This window comes from Panthera pardus, unplaced genomic scaffold (assembly GCF_024362965.1).
Source record: "Panthera pardus isolate Hobbes unplaced genomic scaffold, ASM2436296v1 HiC_scaffold_2, whole genome shotgun sequence".
Taxonomy (NCBI): Eukaryota; Metazoa; Chordata; class Mammalia; order Carnivora; family Felidae; genus Panthera; species Panthera pardus.
In genome coordinates, this window is record NW_026526765.1 from 44,600,660 (window position 1) to 44,627,223 (window position 26,564).

Below are 26,564 nucleotides of genomic sequence, written 5' to 3' on the forward strand. Positions count from 1 at the left end.
CCTATGATAAGCCTTCAACTCTTGATTTCGGTTCAGGTCATGATGTCATGGTTCATGAGACTGAGCCCTCTGGGGGGTTCTGCGCTGACAGCACAGAGCCTGCTTGGGATTCTCTCTTTGCATCTCTCTTTCTGCCCCTTCCCTGCTCTCTCTTTCTCTCTCAACATGAATAAACATTAAACAATTGATTAAAAAATGGATAAAATGTCTAATTTTCACTAAAAGCATAGCAGTTTTTTTACCCCCAAATTACAACAGTTCCTTTTTTAGACATGTCAAAAAATTGTTTTAACATTTATTTTTGAGACCGAGAGAGAGAGCATGAACAGGACAGGGTCAGAGAGAGAGGGAGACACAGAATCTGAAACAGGCTCCAGGCTCTGAGCTGTCCTCACAGAGCCCGACACGGGGTGTGAACTCACAGACTGAGAGATCATGACCTGAGCCAAAGTTGGACGCTTAACCGACTGAGCCACCCAGGCACCCCTAAACATTTTTGATTTTTTTATCTAATGGAGTGGTATCTAATGGAGTCCTATCTCTAGTATTTCCTTATGGGAACAAGGTCTGTGTTAGTGAAGGGGGAATATGGAAGAAACGTTGCCCTATGTAACCCAGGAAACAAAGTAGCTGAGGATTGATGCATTCAGTGACACACATCCCATCGTTCCTATTCTGTTGCTCTGTTTCACAATCAAGATTATGCTTCTTAAATCCATTCTCAGTTTTCTGAGGATCTCTTTAATTGTGCTGGATTCCTGGTTCTCCTTAGAAGTATAGCTCATTTATTTGGTTCTTTTCTAGTACTCAAGCATACTAATAAGCCTTTTGTAAAATGTCAGCAGTCACAGACCATCCCTTTGTCTCCTCCTGTTATTAGAGAGTTTGCTGGCAGCCTTCATTGTTCTGTTTCGAGAAAAATTAAATGTTACAGTAACTGTAGTGGTATTTGTAGCTATGGACCAGGAATTAAGGTTATCGATTACTATGTTGGATTTAGAAACTTCTATGTGAATTTATGCATGTTTCTTAATGTATTTCTTTCCTATGGTATAAAATAACTTAAAAAATCCCTATCTACTAATTTCCTTCATAGGAAAAAAATGACAAAAAGGAAAGTGCTTATTGATATAGAGGTTTTTTGTTTTTTGTTTTTTCCTAGTCAGAGCTATCTGAACTAAGAGGTATTGAAAATCTTCTATAAGACAATTACTAGGGAAATATCCAGATGAGACCCTGTCTCTGCCATCAGGAGCTAGTCTAGTAGGAAAGACAAATGTTTAAACCAATATTAGAATATGGTATATGGATAAAGAAAATAAGTAGCAAAGACAGGGTTATAACTACCTTTAACTTAGAGGTGGCAGAATGAAAAGACATCTTTTCAAGCATACACAAAACTTTTGACACACAAGGGAGTTCTGCATAGCATAGTAGAGAAAAGGCACAGATGGTCTTTGGCAGGTGTATTAGTATTCTAATTCTGTGTGCCAAGTTACCACAAATTTGGCAGCTTACATGCCTGATTTCAATAACAGTTGGGTAGAAGTGGAGACCTGGCTTATCTGGCTTCTTTGCCCAGATTCTCATAACCCGGAATGCCAGGTCATCCAGCCTCTGCTCCCTCATCTAGAGCTTGGGTCGTCTGCCAAGCTCATGTGGTTGCTGGTGGAATTCAGTTACCTGTTACTCTAAGACTGAGCTTAGCAATTTCGTGCTGACGGTCAGCCAATGGCTCTTCTCAGCTCCTAGAGGTCCCCACAGTTCCTTGCCCTGTGGCTTTGTCCGTAGGCAGTTCATATCATCACTGTTTGATTGTTTCGGGGACCAAAAGGATCTCTATGCTTGGAATTCCTGGCCCTTTTGAAAGGACCCCACCTGATGGTCTTCGTTTTGATGAAGTTGTAGTCAACCGTTTGGGACTTGAATTTCAACTGCAAAATCTCTTCAGTTTACCACGTAATATAACATAATCACAGAAGTGACGTCTTATTACTTTTGTCATATTCTGTGGTTAGAAGAAAGTTAAGCTCCTTCCCACACTCAAGGGGAGAAGATTATAAAGGAATGGGTTACTGTAGGTCATCTTAGACTTCTGCCTATCCGTGTAGGTGGACTTGAGCAGTAACCGGTTTGAATCATAAGAGATCTTGTTCAAAATGATAAGAGGCATGGATCCTATACAATAGGTAATGTTGAGTTATTGTTGGATTTTCATCCGAGGAGGCGTGAAATTTAACAGAATAAAAGATAATTTCTTTGGCTGTTGGAAGAATAGTTTGACAGTGAAGTTGGATGGGAGGCAATTAGTAATTAACTCAGGATGGCCTCAAGAGTATGGTGTCCACAGTGGCCATAGAGACTGGTAAGAGAGACAAATACTAGAAATATTGAGAAGGGAGAATGGGACAGTAATTAATGAGTGATACAATGGCCAACACCGCAACTGTATTTACCTGCTGTTTCTCAAAATCAAGATTTTATTCTAAGGAAACAAGTGGGTATGAAATCCAGTCTAGAAAGGATATTGATGTATCTTAGGATATAATATTATTAGATTTTAATTAAAAAAATTACTGTTACTTTAATCAGATTATACTTATGTAGTGTTCTGTAGTCCTAAAGCATTCTTTGACAAGGGTAAATGAAATGCATATTGTTAAGCTGTGACCATAAATAGGTTTTTTGTAAACTTTAGATCAATAAAATTTCAAATTACATAAGAGTTGCAAGAACAGTTCAAGAAACTCTTGCACACTCCTTATCTACATTTGGCAGTCTGCATTTTTCCCCTTTTGCTTCATCATTATCCTATCTACGTGGGGATAGAGAGGTGTATTTTTTTAACCATTCGAGAGTAATTTGTAGACCTCATGCTTATTCACCCTAAATACTTTAGTGTCAATTTCATAAACATAGGGTTTCGATTTGTTAATATTTTGTGATGGATATTTTCATCTATGTTCATAAAAGATTAATTGGTAGTTTTTTTTCCTCAATGACTTAGACATTTTTGTATCAAGGTATACTGAGTTGGAAAGGGTTCTCTTCTTCTATAAACAAATTTGTGCACAATAGGTATCATTTTGTCCTTAATTGTTTGATAGTATTCACTAGTTACACAATTTGGGCTTAGAATTTTCTTTTGGAAAAAGTTTTTAATAATGAATTTTACTTCTTTATCAGTCAAAGCGTCTTCAGATAATTAGTTTCTTTTGTGTGTGTTTTATAGGTTATGATTTTTCAAGGAATCGGTCCATTGCTTTTTTGTTGAATTTGCATAATTTTTTCCTATGTTCCTTAATTGGCCTTTAACTTTTTAAAATTAGAAATGGAAGACACAAAAATAATGCAAATAATATCTGCACACAGTTCAGTCAGGTTCCTCAAATGTTAACTTTATTAACATATTTTGTTTTCTCTTTTATACACATGTATACATATAAAATATAATATTTATATTTATGTTATATAATATTTATATTTTCCTGAACTCAATACTGTGTACTAAGTTACAGATATGATAGCCCATTGATCCCTATACATTAATGTGTATTTCCTAAAAACAATCATCTTTCATAATGACAATGGAATTTTCGAAATCAGGAAATGAATGTTGATACAATGCTATTATCCAATATATAGACCTTAATCAAATTTCATCAATTGTTTCACAATTCACTAAGAGACAAAAGCAGAAACAAAAAAACCCTAAGCCACTGAAACCTCAAAAGTTCTATTTCAAAATCACACGTTTAATTTAGTTGTCAAATCTCTAAAATCTCCTTTAATCTGGAATAGTTGCTTAGTCTTTAACTGTCTTTCATGACCTGGACATCTTTATAGAATGACTCCCAATTTCTGTCTTCAAAACAATATTTTTCTTGTTGCTAGATTTCAGTTATAAGTTTTTGTCAGGAATGTCTCAAATGATATGTGTCCTTTTCAGTAAATCAAATCAATAGGCATGTGATTGATATCTATTAGAATCATTCATGGTGTTGCCAACTTTGATGACTTGGTTTTGCGAGTGTCTGCAAATTTTCTCTACCAAAAAATTACTGCTTTTCCTTTTGTAATTACCAGCTATAAATAATATGTTGAGACTCTGAAAACATCCTGCTTTTTGTTAAGCATTCACCTTTTAGTTTTAGCACCAATGATTCTAGCCTTAAACTGTTACTACAAAGGCAATTACCCAATGGTGGTTTTGGTTTCATCATTCCCGCTACATTTTACTTGGCATTGTACTGTAAGAAGAGTTTTTGCATCACCCCTGTTAATTTTTGCATTTATATATGTGTGTACAGTCTCTTGGATTCTAATATGTTAGGTAAAATCCAGTACTATAACTTAATTGGTTTTGCTAACATTTTCTCAGATTTGGCTAGAGAAAGTCCCTTTCAACTAGTTTTTGTGTCTTTGATGTACACTAATTTTTCTTTAACGCTACTTAACTTTGGAAAGTTCCAGGTTCATATTACATTTTGCCTCTGAAGCCCTAAAGTCAGCCCTTTCTTCAAGGTCTTATAGTTAAGAATGGTCTCTAGAAACTATCATGTAGACATGACCTGTTCTTTGCTACTGGATGCCATTGCTTGTAAATCTCTTAAGGAGATATATATACGTATGTGTAGGTATGTACATATACAGATGTAGCCACATCTGTATCTGAGACTGAGTTTATATGGATACTTCCAATTCCACTGGATTCACTCTAGGGAGAAGCCCCTTCCATATTCCTATTTCTCTTCTTTGATACTGAGAAACATGACTCTCATTATCCAAAATATGTTTACTTATTTCCTCAATCCTACAATATATGTAATTTGAATATTGCTAACTATTAGTATTACTATTTAGTAATGGTAAATTACTAAATTTTGCAAATTTAGTGTTGCTAAACTGAAAAATACATCACTTGCCTAGAGTTTAATATTTGTTTACTGTTCTTGTTTTTAGCTTGAGGCTATAGACTGAAAGTAATATATTCAAAAGTTCATTAGAACCGTTCATTTTTCTTCAGTGTGATTGTTATTCATTTGAATAACAGTTATGTTCCTTTATTTCTGTTTTTATTTCACTTTATTCTCACCCCCACCACCTTTGTTGATTTTGTTTATAAGCATATTAAAATAATAGGATTCTAAAAGCCAGGACTATACAAAAAACTACACTTAGAATGTATCACTTTTCCAACGTCTGCCATCCCTTCTATCCAGTTACCATCCCCCCAACCCTTCCATCCTGGACATACGCTGTAGGTGACCAGTCTGTCTCATTTATGATTCATCTTTTCTACTTTGCTTTTTGTGCACACGAGATTTCTGTAAGTTTATTTCCCCTTCTTTCCTACAGAAAGGAAGCCTACTGTAACTTCTCTGCCCCCCTTTTATTTTTCTAAGTAACACTGTATTTGTCCTATCCTTTCTAATAGCTACAGGGTTTTTAGTGCTGTTTTCTCTTTCACTCCTCAGGTTGGTAATTGTGGCTTTCCTGTTTTTTATGATTATTTTGTGAGGAGTTAATCAGTTTTATTAATCGTTTCAAAGAACTTGCTTTGGGCTTTAACTTTTTCTATTTGTTCTTACCTGTAGCATTTTATTTCTTGTACCTGTGTTGGATTTTATTTGCCTAGCTTTTTAGGTTGGAAACAGATTGTTGATTATAAACGCATTCCCCTTTCTAATATAAGCATTTGAGGTCACACCTTTCTCCCTAAACACTGCTTTAGCTACATTCAACAAATTTTGATGTCACCTTGAAATACTTTTTAATTTCCCCATAACTTCTTTCACTCATGGATTATTATTTCTATGTGTACTGTTTACTTCATATATATATATATATATATATATATATATATATATATATATATGGCTTTTATAGATATCTTACTTTTATTGACTTCTCATTTAATTCCATTGTAGCCAGAATCTTATAAAACTTCGAGAATTTTTTCTTTTATGGCCCAACATCTGCTTTTTGGAACATTCTATGTACACTTGAAAAGAATGGGTAGTTTGAAGTTACTAAATTTAGTGCTCTATAATGTTATCTAGGTCAAAGTGATTAAGAGGTTCAGATTTTCTATGTGCTTTCTGATTTATTTGATGATTTGATTTGATTATTACTTTTTTTTTTTTTGGTTTGATTACTCTAAGTTACACAGAGAGGAATGTTAAAGTTGCTACTGACTATTGTGGATTTGTCTATTTTCCCCTTTAGGTCTTTAAATTTTGCTTGATGTTTTTTGAAGATCTTTTATTAGGCACATATATTTATGATTATGGTCATTTATGATTATTGTCTTTCTGAAAAACTACCAGTTTTATTACTATGAAATAATCTTCTTTATCTCTTGTAATACTCCTTGCCTTAAATTCTATTTTGTCCACTATTAATAGTCAGTCTGGCTTTATTATGTTTATTTGCATGGCAAGTCATTTTTCATTCTTCTAGTTTTAAATTATTATTAATTTAAATGGCATTCTTTGTAGACAGCATATAGTTCTTTTTATATCCAGTCAATCCTTTTTCATTCTTAATTGGAGTATTCAATCCATTTTTGTTTAATGTAATTATTGATTAGGTAGATTTAAGTGTATCATTTCTGTTTGTTTCCATTAATTCAGACTACCTCACTTATATATTTATTATTGTTTCCCTATTCTTTCCTGATTATTTTTAGTCTAATCAAATAGTTTTAGTAGTCCATTTTATTGGATTTTTAGCTATACGTTTCAGCTCTATGTTTTTGATGGTTCCCTAGAGATAACAATATGCATTTTTAATCTATCACAGTGCACTTAGAGTTAGTTCTATCTTACAAATCCATGTAAAACTTGCAACACCTTTGGCCTATTTGACCATTCATCCATGGGGATGTTGACCCTATATGTTACACCTATGTATGCACTATGATACACACCTATGAAACAGCACGATATGTAGTGTTGAAAGTTAAAATTATTCATGTAAGCAGTCACATGTCTTTTATTTATTTTATTTTTTTAAGTTTGTTTTTGAGAGAGAGCATGCACGTGGGTATATGTCACAGAAGGAGAGAGATTGAATCTCAAGCAGGCTCCACACTGTCAGCAGAGAAACTGACACAGGGCTGGAACTCATCAACCATGTGATCATGACCTGAGCCAAATCAAAAGCTGGATGCTCAACTGATTGAGCCACCCAGGTGCCTCCACAGGTCTTTTAAATAAAAGAAAAATATATAGACTTTTTAATATTAAAACATACATTTATGATTTCTGGTGATCTGCATTAGTTTCTATAATGCTAAGTTTTAATCTATCATCATTTTCCCTACATTTGAACAATAGGATTTACTATTCCTTGAAGGGCAGATCTTCTGTAATAAATTCTTATAGTTCCAATTTATCTGAAATATCTTTATTTTGACAGTGATTTTTACTGGGCATAGGATTCCGGGTAAAATAAGTTTTCTTTTAACAGTTTAAACTTTGTTCCCTTGTCTTCTAGCCTCCTTTTGTGGAGATACCAGCTATAATTCTTATGATAGGGACTATAATGTCCCCTGTATGTAAGTTATCTTTTTCCTCTGGCTACTTTCAGGATATCTGCTTACCTTTGGTTTTCAGAAGCTGGATTATAATAAGTATAGGTTGGTTTTCTTTGTAATTATCCTAACTGGGATGTGATGAATTTCTTGGATCTGCAAATTTGTGTTTTTCCCAACTTTGGGAAATATTTGACCAGTTTTCCCCTCATTTTTTTTCTGTCATGTTTTTCTTTTCCCTACTCTAGAACTCTCCTCCCCACACCACTCCCCATGTATATATGGTAAACTAAATATATGTAAACTAAAAATTTTATTGTCTTCATAATAAAAGATAAGGCTTAGTCTTGGGTCATTTGGCCCTTCATTTTCTTTTCTCCTCCCAGCTCAAATGCTTGAATCTTTGAATAGCCAACATTCTCTGAGATCTACAGGTGGCTCAACATATTCAAACCTTAGCACAATCTTCTTTGTAGTTTCTGTCTTTTTCCAGAAAATCACTCTACTTCCTGTCATAATATAACTTTCCCTAGGCATACAGAGAATTCTTGGACTTCTTATATGTGTCATTTTGTGGGATTGGTACTTGCCATCCTTCTTAACAGAAAGACCAGTAGGTTTTAGGAATGTTCACAATATTTGCAGGCATGTTATTAGGCAGGATGCCCTTACATGCATTTTACACCATTTGATATTGTCCCACGAGCCTGTAAGGTTATGTTATTGTTTAATCTTGATTCTCTTTAATCTTTTTTACAAATGTTTATTTATTTCTTTATTTTTATTTTGAGAGAGCACAAGCAGGGGAGGGGCAGAAAGAGAGGAGAGAGATAATAATTCCAAGTAGACTCTGCACTGTCAGTGTGGAGTCTAACACAGGGCTCGAACTCACAAACCCTGAGATCATGACCTGAGCCAAAATCAAGAATTGGATGTTTAGCAGACTGAGCCACCCAGGATCCCCTCCAGTTTGCTTTTTCAGACCTTTCAAGTAAAACATCAAGTAAAAATATCATTTCAGATATTTTGCTTTTCAGGTTTAGAATTTTCATTTTATTCTTATAAGAATAAGTTTAAGTTTACATTTTTCTGCCTAATTTCCCTGTCTCTTTATTGGGGCATATTTTCCTTTACATTTGAAAATCTAGATTTACTAAGTCCTTTCAAGCCTTGTCTGCTAATTCCAGCTTGATGTGGTTTGAAGTGTTGGGGTTCAGAGCCCAAGGCCAAGAAAGAATTCTCGAGACATCTTGGGTGCAAAACTGTAGTTTTATTGAAGCCCAGGAACAGGACCCACCTGGAATTGTGAGGAATGACTGTATACTTGGGAGTGGGGGAAGGTAAAGTCGTGGGGAAGTTTTAAAAGGGATTTTCATATGCTAAAGAAGACTCACTTGATTTGGGCCTAGCTATTGTCAAGCTAAGGTTATTTTTTCCCTCTAGCAAAGCATTGACAATAAGACAGTAGGGAGTTCTGGAGAAATGTTTATACTCTGCCTGCCGCAACTATCTGTCAATGGGCTGTAGGTTATAAGGAAATTTAATTTTATTTACCATTTCCTTCTGCCTTTGTTTCCCACATCACAATATCTTGAACATTTTAGGTTCAGGAGCTATTGACTTCTTTTTCTTGTCAGTATGGATTACATTTTCCTGTCTCTTTGAGTCTAATTTTACTGTGGTAGAGCCTCTCCCTAAGGAATGTGGTGAAAACCTCAAGACCTGGGAAGGCAGCCTGGCTATGTGTGAGTGCACAACATTCCTCAGGACTCTGTAACATAGACAACCCATTCAGACTATATGTTACCATATACGGGAGACAAAGAAGCAAAACTTGTACAAAGGCAGCCCTCCCCCCTCCCTCCTGTGCTCAGGGCTCAGCTTTTTGGGGTCTTAGCCTGCTGAGCCTGCGCTGGTATGAATAAAGCTGCTTCCTGGGAAGAACAGCCTTGTTGTCCAATTCTCTGTGTGTGACTCACCACTACATCATACTACATGTCCCTAACGAAACATTATAGGGACTCTGATTCTCTTTTCCCCTAAAGAGTGTTCATTTTTGTTGTAGTAGGCAGTGCACTTAAGCACCAAATGGTCTCCCTTGCAGAGGGTAGAGGTTGAGATCTGTGTTGAATTCCTTTTAGTTTTGTAGCTGTTGTTTTATACTGTAAATCTTGGCATATCCCAGGTACTTACTCATGGAAGAACCAAGGATTTGAGTGGTATTCATATACAGATTTAGGGGCTTCCCTCTATCCTGCCTTTCCTAGATTTTCCTTTCATTTTCTAGCTGCTGTGGCACCTCTCTAAACTCCATCCTCTGACTTCTCAATTCATTATGACTATGACTTCTTGCATGAATTCTCTCCACCCAATTCCCTGAAGATTAGGGAATGCCCACAGTTGCAGAGTTTAATAAATGTGTACCTTTTCCAGGAAAGTTCTTTCTTTCAAGGGCCAACTTTCTTCTAATTCCTTCCCACATTTTTTTTGTTTTTTGAGAGAGAGAGAGAGAGAGAGAGAGAGAGAGAGAGAGAGAGAGAACACACTCACATGAGGGGGAGAGGGGCAGAGGGAGAAAGGGAAAGGGAGAGAGGGAGGCAGGGAGAGGGAAGGAGGGAGAGGGAGAGAGAATCTTAACAGGCTCCACTCCCATTGCAGGGCTTGACATAGGGCTTGATCCCATGACCCTGGGATCATGACCTGAGTAGAAATCAAGATTTTTACACAACTGATTGAGCCACCCAGGCATTCCCCTTCCTGCTTTTGATTGCTCTCTAGACTTTCTTAAAAAAAATATGTTTGTTTTTTTTCTGTTTTGCCAGTGTAAAAATGTAAGCTCAACTGCATTATAGGAAGTAGAACTAAAGTAAGTAGATATTTCTAGATTGCTAGATCAGTACTGTTCAATAGAAAAATAAACTATATACATAATAAAAATTTTCTAGTAGTTACATTAAAGTAAAAAATAGGGAAACACTATTATGATACATTTTATTTAACACAACATTACAAAAACATTACTGTTTCAGCAAATAACCACCATAAAATGATTAGTAAAATATTTCCCATTATTTTTAAGTCTTTGGAATCTGGTGTATTAGACTTTACAGTTCTATTTGGATGCTGAATTTTTGACAGTTAAAGAGGAATGTAGTATTACTGAAATCATAAAGTTATGCTTGATGGAAAAGTATCTTATATTGCTTCAGTTTCAAAATTTAAATAAATAAAAATAAAGTAACGCTAATAATCAAATTTCTCAGTTTTACCAGCCACATGTTAAGTGCCTAGTAGCTGCATGTGGCTGATGGCTACCATACTGAACAGCATATATAGGTCGATAAGGGAGCATGTGGTAAGCTGACAGGCCAACCTCCCCCTCCCCGCCCCTACCCCGGGATATGTGTGATATTCCTTAGGCACTCCTGGCTGCCCAAGAACGAAGGAAAGGGGTGAACAAATGGTTAACTGATAGAGATCATAGTTCTGCAGGACACTGGTCCCCATCACCCCTCCATAGTGCTGGGGAAACAAAGGCAGAAGGGAATGGCAGCTAGAACTAAATTTCCTTATAACCTACAGCCCATTGACAAATACTTGAGGCTGGCAGAGTAAGACGTTTTTCTAGAACTCCCCCACTGTCTTAATGCTTTGCTAGAGGGAAACCACTTTAGCTTAAAGATAGCTAGGTGTCTCCACTACCTTGGGAGTCTTCTTTAGCATATGAAAATCCCACTGGAAACTTCCCCTGGACTTTACCTTCCCCAAGCCTATAGTATATAACCCAGTCTCTCCTCATGGTCCAGGGGCAGCATCTTTCCTGCCCATGGGTCCTGTCCCCGTGCTTCAATAAAATCACCTTTTTGTACCAAAGACGTCTTCAAGAATTCTTTCTTGGTCATCGGTTCCAGACCCCACAAACCCCACTGTCACACCCCCTCTCCAAAAAAAAACCTCATCATAGGTCTAGCTAATAATAAAGGATTTCTGTATTTTCACTACGGGAAGTGGCCTGGTAAGGTAGAAGTACAATTTTATATGAATTTAAAATAATTCATATACAATTATCCCTATTTTGGAAAAATAAAAAAAAAAACAGACTTTGTCTGTCAATAATTAGAGGTATGAAAAGAAAAATTCCTAAACTTTTTGCAAAAGGAGTTTGGTAATAGGAAAGCCAAATTGGTTTGCATAAAGCACATCGTTTATGTGCAGACTTTGTCAACAAATTACTATTTTTTAATAGAACACATTGTTCATTCTTCTATGAATGTATCCTTCTGGGATTCATATTTAATAATACCCTGGCTATAAAAACCTGCTACTTTTAAAGCATTCCTTTTTGTTGGCTAAGTAATTATAATAATGATGTTGATTATTTAAAAAGTAGTCTTTTGGTATTATTGTTATAATTGCCTTGATTCCCAAGGCATAAGTATGTCTAAATTGGCTTATGTAAAATTCCAGCTGTGTAAACTAGCATAAAAATCTCATAAATGGTGATTGACTTGGTAGAAAATACATCTATAAACAGAGTGTTCTTAGTACCCTATTTGGGGGTGGTGGTGCAGTGAGAGCCTGTTATAATTCTAATGACTCGTCAAATTGCTCATAGGTTTTATTACCATATCTAGTTGATTCCACCTGTGCTGAATTCCATCAGTGTCCAAATAAAATGAAGAATTGACTTAATACCGCCAAATCAAAGCCCTAACATTTCAGGATTATAATGCAGGAAACTTGGAATATGACTAAGAACAGGTCGTTTTGCACCATCTGAATTTGGGCCCAATGGTCATACACATGCAATAAATATGGCTAAACTACATAAAGGCAGATGTAGAAGAAAAGGGGGATGGTAAGAATAGTGATGCTACCTCTTTTGATCTACTGGTCAAAGAGGGATCAGGCAATTAGAGAAGAGGGTCAGAAGGCTTCATCATTGTAGCAGCTCCGTTGAACTTTGGGCACGTGAAATCCTTTATCTGAAAGTTTCTTGAGCACTTGTTACGTACTATGAAAGGACTACCTTCTGGGAATACTGTCCAATAGGATAATCATAGTCCCTACCCTTAAACAGGTAAGAAGAATTCAGTGGATAAATTGGTATTCAAAGTGCTAAGAATTTTACAATCATTGCCTCATTTGTCATTAAAAACAAAACAAAAACAATTGGGTGGACCTTTTTAGGGAAAGAAAGTGAGGCCTAGAAAATGACTTCAAGATCAACAAAAATGGGTTGGGCAGGGCTTGGATTTAAACTCATCACATATTTTTAACCACCATCCATATTACCCAATAGAGACAAATCATCTCTGCACTGGCATCTTTTGGTTCTTTGTGAACAAGCTCCTAGGATATAACTCTTTTGAAATTTAAAGGTCCTGATGTCCCTACTCATGACTATACTGCTCATGTGAGAAGGGATTATGTCTCTCTGCTCACAAAACTTTATTATTTATGTGAAGTGACTGTGTGATATATCCTGGATTCCCCAGGTTATTGTTGTAGATCCTATATGCTGGGCTTCTGTAGTTTTTGAACTTGTAGGAATGATCTAGACTTCTAAGAAGTGGCTCATTTTATTTTTTTGAATTAAAATAATAGCTTTCTGAACATGGAAAGACACTTAGATTCCCTAACCCCCTTGTATTTTAGACTTGGATACCAATTCTAAAGCTGTGGAAACTTGTTCAAGATCTGAAAGTTCATGTCAGTCAGTCATTAGACCCAAACGTAGTTCTCTTGATGCTCCAATATCATTTCATACGTAATGTTATGCCCAGAATTCGTGATCCCCAAAGACCACCAGGGAGCCGAGTCGGATGCAAGAGCAAAGAGCCTTTATTCGAGCTAGCTCGAGCTACCTGCACTGACGCAGCGGTGAGATGCCGGAGAGAGACAGTGGGTTTCAAAAGCACAAAGGTTTTATAGGGATCTAGGGGTGGTTGGCGGGGTAATGGTCATGGCCTTAGCCGATTGGGTCAGAGTCCTTTGCACAGGTCGCCAGGCATGGTTTGAATGGGAAGTTGGAAGGGTGAGTGGGAAGTTACTCAAGGGGAGGAGGTGTGGTCTGAGGTTTGAGCGGGAATCTCTTTCTGCGGCCATGTTGGGGACATAGTCACTCAAGATGGAGGATACAGAACAAGATGGAGTCGGCCGGCCTAGGTCTGCTCTTTCAGTATCACAGAAAACACTTGCCTTTTAGAATTACTTTCTCCAAAGTTTGGACCAAATAGGATTCTAAATTAGAAAACATTCTTGGAAGAACCTCTGGGGTGTATAATTCTTCCATACAACAAAGATGCTCAAGGTTTCTGAGCAGTCCTATGGGTGTGGGCTTGGAGGTGAGAGTGAGTGAGGGTCACTCAACTTAATTGTCACTGAAACATGGGTATTCACAAAGGGAGGAATGATTTGCTTACTTTGTTAGCCAGGCTTTTTCATGAAGCATTCTACATGCTGAAAGGGAAATAAATATTTTACAATCACAGATTCATAGGATTGTTGATCAGGACCAACCTTTCCCCATCTAATGATTAAACCCTACTTTATTATTTATTTATTTATTTTTCACTTTTTAATGTTTGTTTATTTTTGAGAGAGAGAGAGAGAGAGAGAGAGAGAGAGAGAGAGAGAGAGAGAATGAACAGGGGAGGGGCAGAGAGAGAGGGAGTCACAGAATTTGAAGCAGGCTCCAGGCTCTGAGCTGTCAGCACAGAACCCAACACACTGCTTGAACTCACGAACAGTGAGATCATGACCTGACCTGAAGTCGGATGCTTAACCGACTGAGCCACCCACGCACCCCTAAACCCTACTTTAATATCCCCAGCAAACAGGATGACCTACCATCTCCACTGGAAAGTGTTCTATGTGTATTTTCTCTTTTGTTATTTACAACTCCGTTAGATAAAAGCAACCCCATTTTAAAAATGATGGCTTGGTTCATATATTAAGAAATAACATTTGCTTATTGTCAGAGCAAGATTTAGGACTCAGCTAAGTAAGAATCCTGCACTTGTATTCCCCATTCTTTCACATGAAAGTTTGCTTGCATACCTCCAGTGACAGAGGACTCCTTGGTACCTATCGCATTCCTGCAGATCTTTGGGTTGTTGTGATTATGAGAAGGCTTATCCTTTAATGAGGCTGAAATTTGTTCTATGGGGATTCTGCAAATTAATCACACTTTATTTGATATAGTAGGGCACAAGTGCGGTTATTTTCTCATATGTGATGATTCTTAAAGAACATGAAGAGAACTCCTTCTGGTACCTCTTTTTCTTTTCTTAAAGTTATACATTCCCATGTCTTTCTAATGGTCTCTTCTGGGACATGATTTCTAGCTACATTGCTTTCCAGTTCCTCTCCTCTGAACTTATTTTACTTCAAATGAGCCTTGGAATGAGGCTCCTGATTGACTAAAATCAGGGCCAGGTGGAGTTGATTGGGTAGGGGGCAAAGAGATCATTCAATACAGTCACTTAGGTAATATGGAAGGTTTCTTCTGTTGCACATAAACGTTCAGAGGTGAGTGGTCTGAGGTTAGCAGCTTTGCTCAATGATCTTCAACCCAGGTGTCCAGGGTTTGAATAATCTTCCTTTCCCAGCCAGCAGTATGGGGGACAAAGAACATGCAAAGACAGCAGCTCCATCTTTAAGGACATGGTTGGAGGTTTTGCACTGCTTCCAAACTTGTTTGGGTAGCTACAACTGCCTGTTAGGGAGAGGGGAAATACCACCTCAACCCTGGCAGCCATATTCCTGGGTAAAACTCGGGAGTCTGTTACTAAAAGAGAAAATGAACATTGGAGGCAATTACAGATTCTGCCACCTAAAGTAAGGCGTAAATAAAAAAGAAAGGGTGAGGGGATGTATCTTGTTGACCAGAGCATGGAACTAGGCATCAGGAAGTTTCAGTAATTCTGTTTACCTGACCTTTAGCCAGTCACAACTTACTAACTTTACCTTTAATTCTAAAAGAATGTTCATTGCATTCTTTTTTTTCTATTTCACAAAGATATTGTGCTTTAGTCATAAAAGTGATATTATTGAATTAAAAGACTTTACAGTGGAATTGTAGCCAACGTGATTATTTCTTAAGTGATGTGTTTGGATGAACAGATCATTAGGACCCAGAGAGGTAGAATCACAGAAGATAGAAGATTCTCCAATTCAGGAAACAATAGTGAGGTTATTGAGAAAAACGTTTCTATATGTTAAGTCTCTTTAGCAATTCTTGTTGTTGAGGAGGTTTTATGCAACTTCTAGGAAAGAGAAACAGTTTGGAGTTAAAATCTTTATATTGTTCAGCAGATTTGATGTGGTTATTTCCCCCCACCCCCACTGAGATTTTTGAAGATACAAGCTGGTTCTGATAATTCTTCAATAGAGATATCATTGATATGGTAATTGGTTCTGAGCTTTTAGAGGTTGCATGGTAAGTAAACCATAAGCTCTGCCAAACCCTGGGCATTTTTCTTAAGGTTTAATATTGTAACTTGTACTCACAGCCTAGAGCATGTGACTAGAGGGGGAGAAAATGCGGCTTCCACAGGAGGGATTCAGGATCAAAAAATGCATACCCGCTCTCTATCCACCAGGGTTTCTAGAGATGTGGGTATGTGAATGCATGAAAAGGTCCCAGCCTGCCCCTGCCTGGGTTCAAATTTATGACTTTACTTATGCTAGGCATATCTACTCTTTGCCCCATGCTTCTTGATCATTTGACTCTGGTGAGGTGGTCTATAAGAAACTGTTTGAGAAGATTTGAATCCCGTTTCCAAGCCTCATAATCATAGTTGGGGTCTGTTGCAGTGACTGCTAAAATTTGTTTTTCCTTCTTCCCTCCTAACAGACTTTGTTATTGGGAATGCCAATATATCCAACTCAAAGTCTACTTTTTCTGGTGTCTCTACAGGATGGGGGCGGTGGGAGGGGTGCTCAGTGTGAACAAAAGGCTTAGTGCCTTTTTCATAGTGCCTCCCTGAAGGCTTTTAAGCAGAACTAAGCATATTGAGGTGTATTCTTTAAGTTTTTATTTATTTTGAGAGGGAGAACATGTGCACACGAATGGGGGAGGAGCAGACAGAATCCCAAACAGGCTCTGCACTGTCAGCGCAGAGCCCATTGTGGGACAAGAACCCACGGACCATGAGATCATGACCTGAGCCGAAGTCAAGAGTTGGATGCTCAACTGACTAAGCCACTCAGCTGCCCCATGTGAGGTGTATTCTTAATCATTTATTCCTTCCTCCTTTCTTCATCCTGAAATGTGGATGTGATGGCAACATGGTGGCAGCAGCTATGAACTAAGAATGAGCAGTGGAAAGGACAAGAAGAGCTTGGGTTTCTGATGCCTTGTACCTACCATACCAGCCTGAGTGTGCCTAGTCCCTGGTTTCTTCCACATAAGAGTCAAACAAGACCCACAGCTAGTTTTTATCCTGTGTTAGGATGAGCTGTGTAGAAACAGCCTCAGGCAGGGATTCAGGGACAAACATGAGAGAGGGATATATGATAAGGAAAGGGGAAGCAGGAGAGCGAGAATGTGGTCTTGGGCAAAGTCTAATCATGGTCTCATCTATAGGGACCTGGGAGATCTCTGGAACATAAGTTGTCCTGCAGAGCTGTCCCACTCTGAGGCAAAAAGGCTTGCCTCTTAGAGGACATAAATGGTAGCCATTGGCTGTGGACTACCCCCAGATGGGGGTATGTGCATAGTTTTCTGGGTAAGACTCCTTTTGTCAACTGAGAAGAGTTCTCCAGAGAAGAGTGACAGAGTGAGCAATCAGCCAATGCCTCATAGTCTGGGGTCTGTGTGTGCCAGCCCAGTAAATTGATCTAGACAGGGCATTGCATTGTCTCTTAACAGCCCACCTCTTGCATTGTTCACAGCCATGTCTCACAGTACGTAAATTCTGTCCAGCCAGATTCTCCAGGATTCTGGGTTCAAGATTCCTGGGGAAATTTTCAGGAGGAGAATGAGTGGAATAACTTCAGAGCTGCTCCTGAGGCTATGACTGATATTCCTTATTTCCCTTCTCTACCATTTCAGTCTAGAGGATTCCTCCTCACTGCCAGGACTTCTGAGGTTTAGATGGCTTGCCTTAGCATGATTCATACCCTCTTTCCTAAGAGACTCCTTGTTATCGTGCCCTTGTCGGGCCATGATTGCTTTACTTTCCATTTGAAGTGGGCATGGGAGTAACAAGAGATGACCCAGCAGATAATCTACATATCAAATGTATGCCTTTCTGCCTCTTGGTGATAGCAGTCCTTCCTCATAACTGTCAGGGCTAACTGACAAGTATGAAAACTCTGTTCTAAGGCTGCTGGTGTATTGACACAGGATATTAAACAAGTGACACATTAGCTTTAAATTTAGTGGTTCTTTTACTGTGTCTGCTGCCAGAAGCATCCCCCCCCCCCCCCGGCCAGGAACCAGCACCCCTAGAATCACAGAACCTAAAGTAGTGGATGTAGGAAGCACATGTTCTCCAGCTGGTCACTGAGGGTGATGGTGAGAAGCTTATTGCTTCTTTCACTCCTTAGTTTCTAGAATGCTCATTGCATGCTTTTTTTTTTCCATTTGAAAGAAACACTGTGATTCAGAATAATGATATAAAAGTACTTTTTCACCGGCTAAACAGAATGGTGTTTTAATGTTAATTTAGCCAATGTTGTTATTCCTTACGTGATCAGTTTGAAAGAAACCTATGTAAAGTGTCTGTTGGTTTAAGACTGGAGTGAATCTTGAAAGATGGCCCACCACCCTCACAGGTGTCATCTCTAAGTGGCACATTAGCTCTGTGTTTAATAAGCCATTTCATCATTCTACTGGAGAGCAGCTTCTGTAAGTATGTGGTTGCATTCGTGGAACCCAGGGCTATAAACTACACGACCTTCCTAATAAATATGGGGAAGAATTCATTCACCACTTACCACATATACAAGGCTGTGCTTATATGTTTTAGTAAAGATCCTACATTCAGCACAGAAGCCCCAGTTGGGGCTTCTTGGTTAAATTTGCTGTTTGGGCACCTGGGTGGCTCAGTTGGTTAGGTGACCGACTTTGGCTCAGGTCATGATCTCTCAGTCTGTGAGTTCGAGCCCCATGTTGCGCTCTGTGCTGACAGCTCAGAGCCTGGAGCCTACTTCAGATTCTGTGTCTCCCCCTCTCTCTACCCCTCCCCTGCTCACACTCTGTGTTTCTCTTTCTCAACAATAAATAAATGTTAAAAAAGGTTAAAAAAATAAATTTGCTGTTTAATCCACTGTTTTTCCACAGTCCATCCGTTTCTTCTGAGATGCTGAACTGCTTATTTACATGAGATGATGATATGAACTATAATTCCTGCATCCTTTTTGTCTTTGCGGGTGGCCCTCATCTCTGCTGCTTCACCTATGTATAGTACTGGTTTTTATTTACCATCTTAGGTAGGCATGGAGAGTAGATCTTTTGGCTGCTACTTGGTCTTTCCTATTGTGATAGTTCTTACCCTGTAGGTAAAAAAATCAATGTGAAGCTTCTACCAACTTCTGGTTATATCCATTCTAATGATACATTTGGGATCTGGGGAAATGATCACCAGTTGTTTTGCAGACCCAGGGGGGAGGCCCTTTGAAAGAGACCTGGTCTAGAACTCCATAGAACCATACTGGCAACTTTGAGTCTTTGGATATCACCATTAATTACCTTGGACCCTATATCCACAGCCCTTGAAAGAACTGGATAGTCTGTCTTTCCCAGCACACTATCACCCAGGAAAATGGCTACAGGTCTTTCTGGGGAGGGACTGGTGGAAATCACTTGCCATGGTGCTTCATGGTCTGTTGATCCTAGGGACCTGGCCTCTTCTTCAGTTAGTGGGTCGTGGGCCTGAGAAAGCATCGGTCTGGAAACTGGGGTGCCCAATTATATTGCTCCCAGGAACACCATGTGTTATTAGCCATTTCCATAAAACCCTGAGGGTCAGGCGATGCCCCACCTTGTGGCTGCCAGTTTTAGCTTGAGGCTGATTACTGTCATTATGCCCACACTGTTTTGCTGCCTCAGTGCTGCCACCTGGCAATGATAGCCTGGTATTCTACCATCTCCCGTTGCTACTAGAAAGCCCAGTTCTGCCCCAGTATTTCCTCCTGTCAGTGTCACCGTACAGAAGTCAATCATCAGTGAGCAATGGGTGATAAATCATTGTTAAATCTTGTTAGTATTTCCCCATACCAAGACATCCTCTCTTACCTGACTTTATAGTCTACCCCTCCCACCCTGATCTAGCCCTAGGTTCAGTCCCAAGGCATAGTGTCTAGATACCTGCAGGATATGTAGACCAGCTTTATAGCTCCATTGACTTAGAATGCCTCTTCTCTTTTAGCATATCCACAACTTTGCCAGTTGTATCAAAATAAGATGTAACTTTAGTTTTTGGTCTGGTGCCCAGAAAGTGGGTGAGAACAGATTCTGAGAAAGGCCAGAATTGTCTTACAAGGCACCTGCCTCATTTAGGATTTCTTCAAAGTCATCTAGCAAGGGAATACTTGCTATTTCTGCAAGCCCAGAGAGTACAGGGTTAACTGGTGGTTCAAAGTATTGAAGAACATCTATGTAAATCTCCCTACCCCAAGTGGAGATAGCTTTCCTTATCAGGGACCTAACTTTGGCATAAGAGACCTAAAATAAGAATTCAGTTTTTTTCCCCTGAAATTCTGCCACATTTACAATCAATCTCTGTGTCTAATCTTCTGTTTTGTCTACTTTTCAGCTACAGGGTGTAGGGCTCTTTTTCTAATATGTAATATTACTAAGGCATAGTTTACTTATATAATTCACCCATTTTAGTTCACAACATTTACACAATAAAATGATTTTTAAGTAAATTTATCAACTTGTAAATTCCTATCATCATAAATCAGAACATTATCATCACCCCAATAAGATCCCACATGTCCACCTACTGTTAGTGGACTTTAAAACGTTCTGGGTCTGTTGTGGCATTTTGGAGACCAAATGTCTTTCCACTTGAATGTAATTCTAGAACCAGAATGGGGTGTACGGAACAGTAAAGGAGTCTATGAATAGGACAAGTACAGGAGTAGGTTTTTGACCAAAACAGCCTGCAAATGGGTAATGTGAGAATAATCCAGGTCATTGCTCTCATTGGAGTGACAAAATCGTAACAGTGATCCGTAAACACAGAGCTGTGCAGCTAGTGGTTCCCAAATTGGGAGAACATCAGAATCGCCAAGAAAATGCATGCATAATTTTGGGCCCTGCTGCCAGAGATTGCAAGTCATCAGGTCAGGGGATACAGATTTACATGCTTGGCACAATACATCGATGACTGTCCTAACACACCAGATTTGGTGTGCTTTTTTAGTAGTTTGCTTTTTTAGTAGTAGTTCTACATTTTTTCTAGGAAATGTATTTGTGGTATTGGATCAGAAAGTATTGGCTATGTATTGTTTCTTAATCCATGGTTACCTGGATAGAAGGAAAACCCAGCACATTGGTTATTTCATACTCTTATGTGTAGAACAGAGATGTCGACCTTTTTTCTGAAATGGAAAAACTGTTGCCTTTGCTCTCAAGGAATTAGGCCTATAACACTTAAGTTTGTTCAATTAATGACCATAAATATAAGACCAGCAAGGGTGAACTGTGAACATGATGTGACCCAGAGGTAAAGAAGCTGACATTTGTCGTATATTGGAAACCTAGAATGGGAGTCAGTGGGATTTCCAGAAAAGTTGTCACTTCTATAGAATTTCCACAAATAAGTCCAGACCATCTTGTGTCAGAATCTCACAACTCTGATTAAGTGATAGGATTATTTGGAATGGAAGGGGATATTAGATCATAAAATAGGTCAAGTATTAACCGCTTCTCCCTAGATTTCTAGAAATGAGTCCTGGGTCACTGAAGGGAAATCTAACTCTTTGCAGCCCACATCAGATTTCTTAGCAAATCCTCCTATCTCTACCTTTAAATTATTTCCAGAATTGGACCATTTTGGACTGCATTTCCACTATTTCTTCTGAATTACCACAATAACCTCTAATTGGGCTCTCTCTAACCCTTGCCACCTACTAAACACGCTTATACACAGTCTATTTGCATTACAACAAATTGATTCTGTGAAAATCCAGTCTCTACTAGAAATCTTCCAGTAGCTGTGCATCTCCTTCAGAGTAAAAGCCAATGTCTTTATCATGACTGCAAGGACCCCCCCATTACCCTATCTAGCTCACCCTCACTGCTTTTTTCCCTTGCTCATTGTGCTTTAGTCACAGTGGTGAGCACTCTGTTGGTTGAGCATACCGGGCGAGTTCCTGCCTCAAGACAATGATTCCTGCTGTTTCCTCCATCTGGAGTGCTCTTCCCCAGACTTCTGCATGGCCCACTCTCTCTGTCCTTTGAGATCTTAGCACAGCCATCATTGTCTTACTGAAGCCTACCTCAACCATCCTATTAAAACTTTAATCTTGCCCAGGACACTTCTTAATCCATCTCCATGCTCTATTTTGTATCCTCAGCACCTACCATTATCTATTTATTATGTCTTTACTTAGGTACCTTACTGTCGGTCTCCTCAACCAGGGTAAGAAAAGCTCTGTCAAAACAGAATAGTGCCTGGTTCTAGGTGCTCAGTAATTACTGGCATTAGTGGAAAAAGATCTATTCTAGGGGTATTGGGTGGCTAAGTCGGTTGGGTGTTCGACTTCGGCTCAGGTCATGATCTTGCGGTCTGTGGGTTTGAGCCCTGCATTGGGCTCTGTGCTGACAGCTGAGAGCCTGGAGCCTGCTTCAGATTCTCTCTTTCCCTCCCCCTTCCCTCTCCCCTTCTCCAACTCACACTTAGTCTCTCTCTCTTTCTCTCTCTCTCAGAAATAAATAAACATTAAAAAAATCTGTAATTCTTGGCTAATTCTCCATTTTAGCCTAGGAATTTCTTCATTTATGTTGTGACTGTGATGAAGTGTAACTTTGTTCCTTGGAGCTTAAACAGGTTGAGTGGATCATTGAGAAGGTAGAGAACATTGGATATTATAATCAAGCCCATTTGTGTCCTAAACCTCTGACTTTAGCAATCAGGATATGAAGGCTTCAGTGGGTCTCAAGTATTACTTAGTCCAGTTTTGTATTTCAGAAATAAAGGAAAATGAGGCTCAGAGCAAAAAAGAAACTTGCCTGAGGTCACGTGAAGTGAGTGGCACGTGCTTAGCTGCAGTACACTGTTCTGTCAGTTATGCCTTTCTAGGTCTTTTATTCACAAGCGAACGTGTTTTGATAACTTTGAGCTGAGATCATCAACAGTGGTTATTCTTGAGAAGAAAAATATTTTGGATTGTAGCAAAACTTTGCTCAGCCTTTCATCCATAATTGTTTCACACCCAGTAAGTGATTGTTAAAATATCCCTGTATATTAACACGTGTACATATTTTTTTATGACATGTAAACATAATAAACTATGTGCAGGTTTGACAGGGTGCCCATGTTCTGGAAACATGAAGGGCAAAGAGTTGTCATTGTATGTATTCATTTATGTAAGAAGTACTAATTGAATACCACTATGTGCAAGAAATTATCCTAGACACTGAGATTTCAGTGATAAATAACACAGTTGGGGCTTTTGTAGAGGACACAGATGAGAAAGAAAATGATGAGAACAAAAATAATTTCAGATAATAGTGTGTGCTTTGAAGAAAACAAAATAGAGGTACACAGTAGATTACATAGAAAAAGAAATTCTAAGAAAGCTACATCTGAACAGAGGCCTGAAGGAAAAGAACCGATCAGCCACTTAATGATATGGGGATGGAGTGATGTAGACCAACACCAGTAAGAACAGAGGTTGTATGCTGGAATAGGCTTATCATGATCAAGGAAGAAAAGAAAGGACAAGTTAATTGTGGCATTGAGAACAAAAGGAAGGAAGGTTGGTAGAAGATGAGGTCAGAAAAGGAGCAGTTTGATCACTGAACCTCAGAGACCTAGTGAAGATCTTGGGAAACCATCGTGGGGAGTGGTTTGAATACAGGGAGTAACTGCTCTGATGTAGATTGTGAAAATCCCACAATGATTATAGAATAGAGAACATGTTTCAGAGGAACAAAAGTAGAGGCAGTTAGATTATAGGGGGTAAAATGAGTCAAGAGAAGATGGTGGCTGGGGGAAAGGATGTTATAGTGGAGATTGGGAGATCCCATCATGTATTTGTAGGTACGACACTAACCACCACTCAAGAAACCAGACCTCCTAAGGTGTCTGGTGCATAGAATTCTTCCTGGTATGACAGATTGGAAATGGCAGATAGGTTTGGCCAATCCCATCAAAAGGGGGATATGTTGTTGTGTATCTCGTTCCAAGGCACACACACTTCATGGGTTACTGGTTCAAGAAGATGTTATTTAAAAAGATGCAGGGAGGCTTGTTCTGTAGCCAAATAAGTGTGCTGGAGAGACCCAGTAGATTGTCATTTAGAGATTCATAGGACACACTAACGTACTGAATTCTGAAGGGTCTAGCAATAAAGAAAGACATTTAACTTGGTCTTTCCCGCCCTTCCTAAAATCCTTTGATCAAGAAACCCTGTTTGCTTTGTTGCTTTCCTCCCAGAACACTCACTAGTAAGCTGCAGGGCATGGTTTTGAGTAAGCTCATGGAGTGGAATAGAGACCATTATGCTCTACCTTCCGCGCTGTCTTCGTATTGTGTGCTTATTGGACACATCACTTTTCCTGCCGGAACTTCCATTTCCTCATGAGTAAACTATAAGGTCAGAATCACTGATCACTAACTTCACTTTCTTTTGAGCAAGTTGTTTTGTGTAAAGTAGTTCTTTCTATAAATTCTCAAAGGGTAGTCACTTTAGATAAAGCTGCCAACTCAGTTTAAATGATAGTTTGGCAACACTGCTTCAGCCTATCCTTATCTCCCTGAGCTGATCATGACTTGCTTTCTTTATACCCTGTGAGCATTTTTTATCATCTTCACTTGCAAAGAAGTCATTTAAAACCAGATCAGCACTGCTAGCCCAAGGTCTGAATCTCCTAGGAGCAGAGTTATGATACTGTGAAGGTGGGTCAGGCCAAATGGATTTAGAGTACAGTTGGTAATACTCACTTAGATGTTACTAGGCAACTGTGCAGGGTGGGATGGAATACTGATACTCAGACTGTGTTTTGTAAACCCATTTGCTTCAAATCTCAAGGGATGCATTTCTTGGCAAAAAGAGTTGAATACTGAGAAAACATTCTTTCGTTCAAAAAATTTTCTGTTTTCTGGAAACAATGAAAACATAAGCCAGGTTTTGGCATGTTGACGGCTCCATGAGCTCTATTTACCAAAATATCCATCCTTTCTTCTGTCCTTCCTTCTTTTTTTTTTCTTCCTTTCTCCTTTTGAGAATGAGTCATCAGTCTATTTCTCGGGACCTTGAACATCCTTAGCTGTGCCTTTGGGGACCATAAGCAAGCCTGAGCAATAGGTAGAACAAAGGAAGGAGGAGGAAATGGGGTTAAAAAGCCATGGCATCATGGAGGTAAGAGAGAGGAGGAGGATGAAAAAGGATAAGAAATGTTAATTGTGAGGGAGTGCCTGGTGACTCAGTTAAGCACCTGACTTGATTTTGGCTCAGGTCATGATCTCCCCGTTTGTGAGATGGAGCCCAGTTTGGGGCTCTGCACTGACCATGTGGAGCTGCTTGGGATTCTCTATCTCTCCCTTTCTCTCTGCTCCTCCCCTGCTTGTGCACATGTGCTCTCTGTCTCCCAAAATAAATAAATAAACTTAAAAAAAAAATGTTGGTGGAGAAGTACGTTGCATTTGGAGAAGGAAAGATAGAGAAAGCATTTTCAAATTGATGTTACTTTTTCCATCCAAAGAGACATAAGGGCAGCTAAGCCAAGTCCATTGCCGTCTCTATCCTTTTCTTTGTTATAGTAGCAATAGAATAATATGTATTAAACAATCTACCCCTAAATAGGTTTTGGTATCAATTACAAGGTGTGCATGGGAGTGGGGGTTGGGGATGAGGTTCCCTATACCAACAAGCAATTTTTTTTTTTTAATGTTTATTTATTTTTGAGAGGAGGGAGCAGGGGGAGGGCAGAGAGAGAAATAGACAATCTCAGGCAGGCTCTACTCTATTGGTGCAGAGCCAGATGCTGGGTTTGCACTTATGAACTGTGAGATCATGACCTGAGCTGAAATCAAGAGTCAGATGCTTAAATGACTGAGCCACAGGCACCCCACCAACAAGCAATTCTTGGAATACCACCTGGCTGTCTTCCAATTCAACTTAATTCTGACACTACCCATAGAGAGTATCCGATTCCACAGGTAGAGATTCAATCCCACCTCCATGCCCTTCCCCCCACCCCAAGAAAAAAAAAAAACCCTCTCAGATGCCATTTGCAAGCCCAGGGTATTACCTGTGCTTCAGACTGACCTGCTACAAATTAGAGGGGTTTCCATGATCTACCCCTTGGACTTCTGGTGCCAATAACAAGTTGAGGCTGTTTCCTATATGTCTAACTAACTATAAATCTGAGGTTTCCAAGACCCTTTCCTCAGATGCAATTAATTTGCTACAGCTGCTCACAGAACTCAAACATTTTACTTACTAGATCACCGGTTTGTTACAGGATGTAACTCTGAAACAGCCACAGGAAAGAGACGTGTAGGGTTGGGCCTGGAGAAAGCGCACTGAGCTCCCATGCCTTTTCCAGGCATGCCGCTCTCTCAGCACCTCCACGTCTTCACCAACCCAGGAGCTCTCTGAACCCTGTCCTTTTGGGTTTTTATGGAGGCCTCATTACCTAATCAGAATTGATTACATTGGCCATTGGTGATTGATTCACTTTCCATCCCTGTCCCCTTCCAGGAGGTGGGGGTGGGCACCATAATTTCCAATGTTCTAATGTTGTCATCACTGGTCTAGTTCTCCAGGCAGCCAGCTCCCACCTTAGTTACCTAAGGGCTTTCCAAAAGTCATTCGTTAACATAGCCAATGACATCTT

The 26,564-nt window shown here is 39.1% G+C and overlaps 1 pseudogene; it reads right to left on the minus strand.

Annotated features, from left to right (window-relative positions):
• Nucleotides 1-7,878: 7,878 nt before the first annotated feature.
• On the minus strand, nucleotides 7,879-8,186 carry LOC128778380 (60S ribosomal protein L36a-like; annotated as a pseudogene).
• Nucleotides 8,187-26,564: the final 18,378 nt, after the last annotated feature.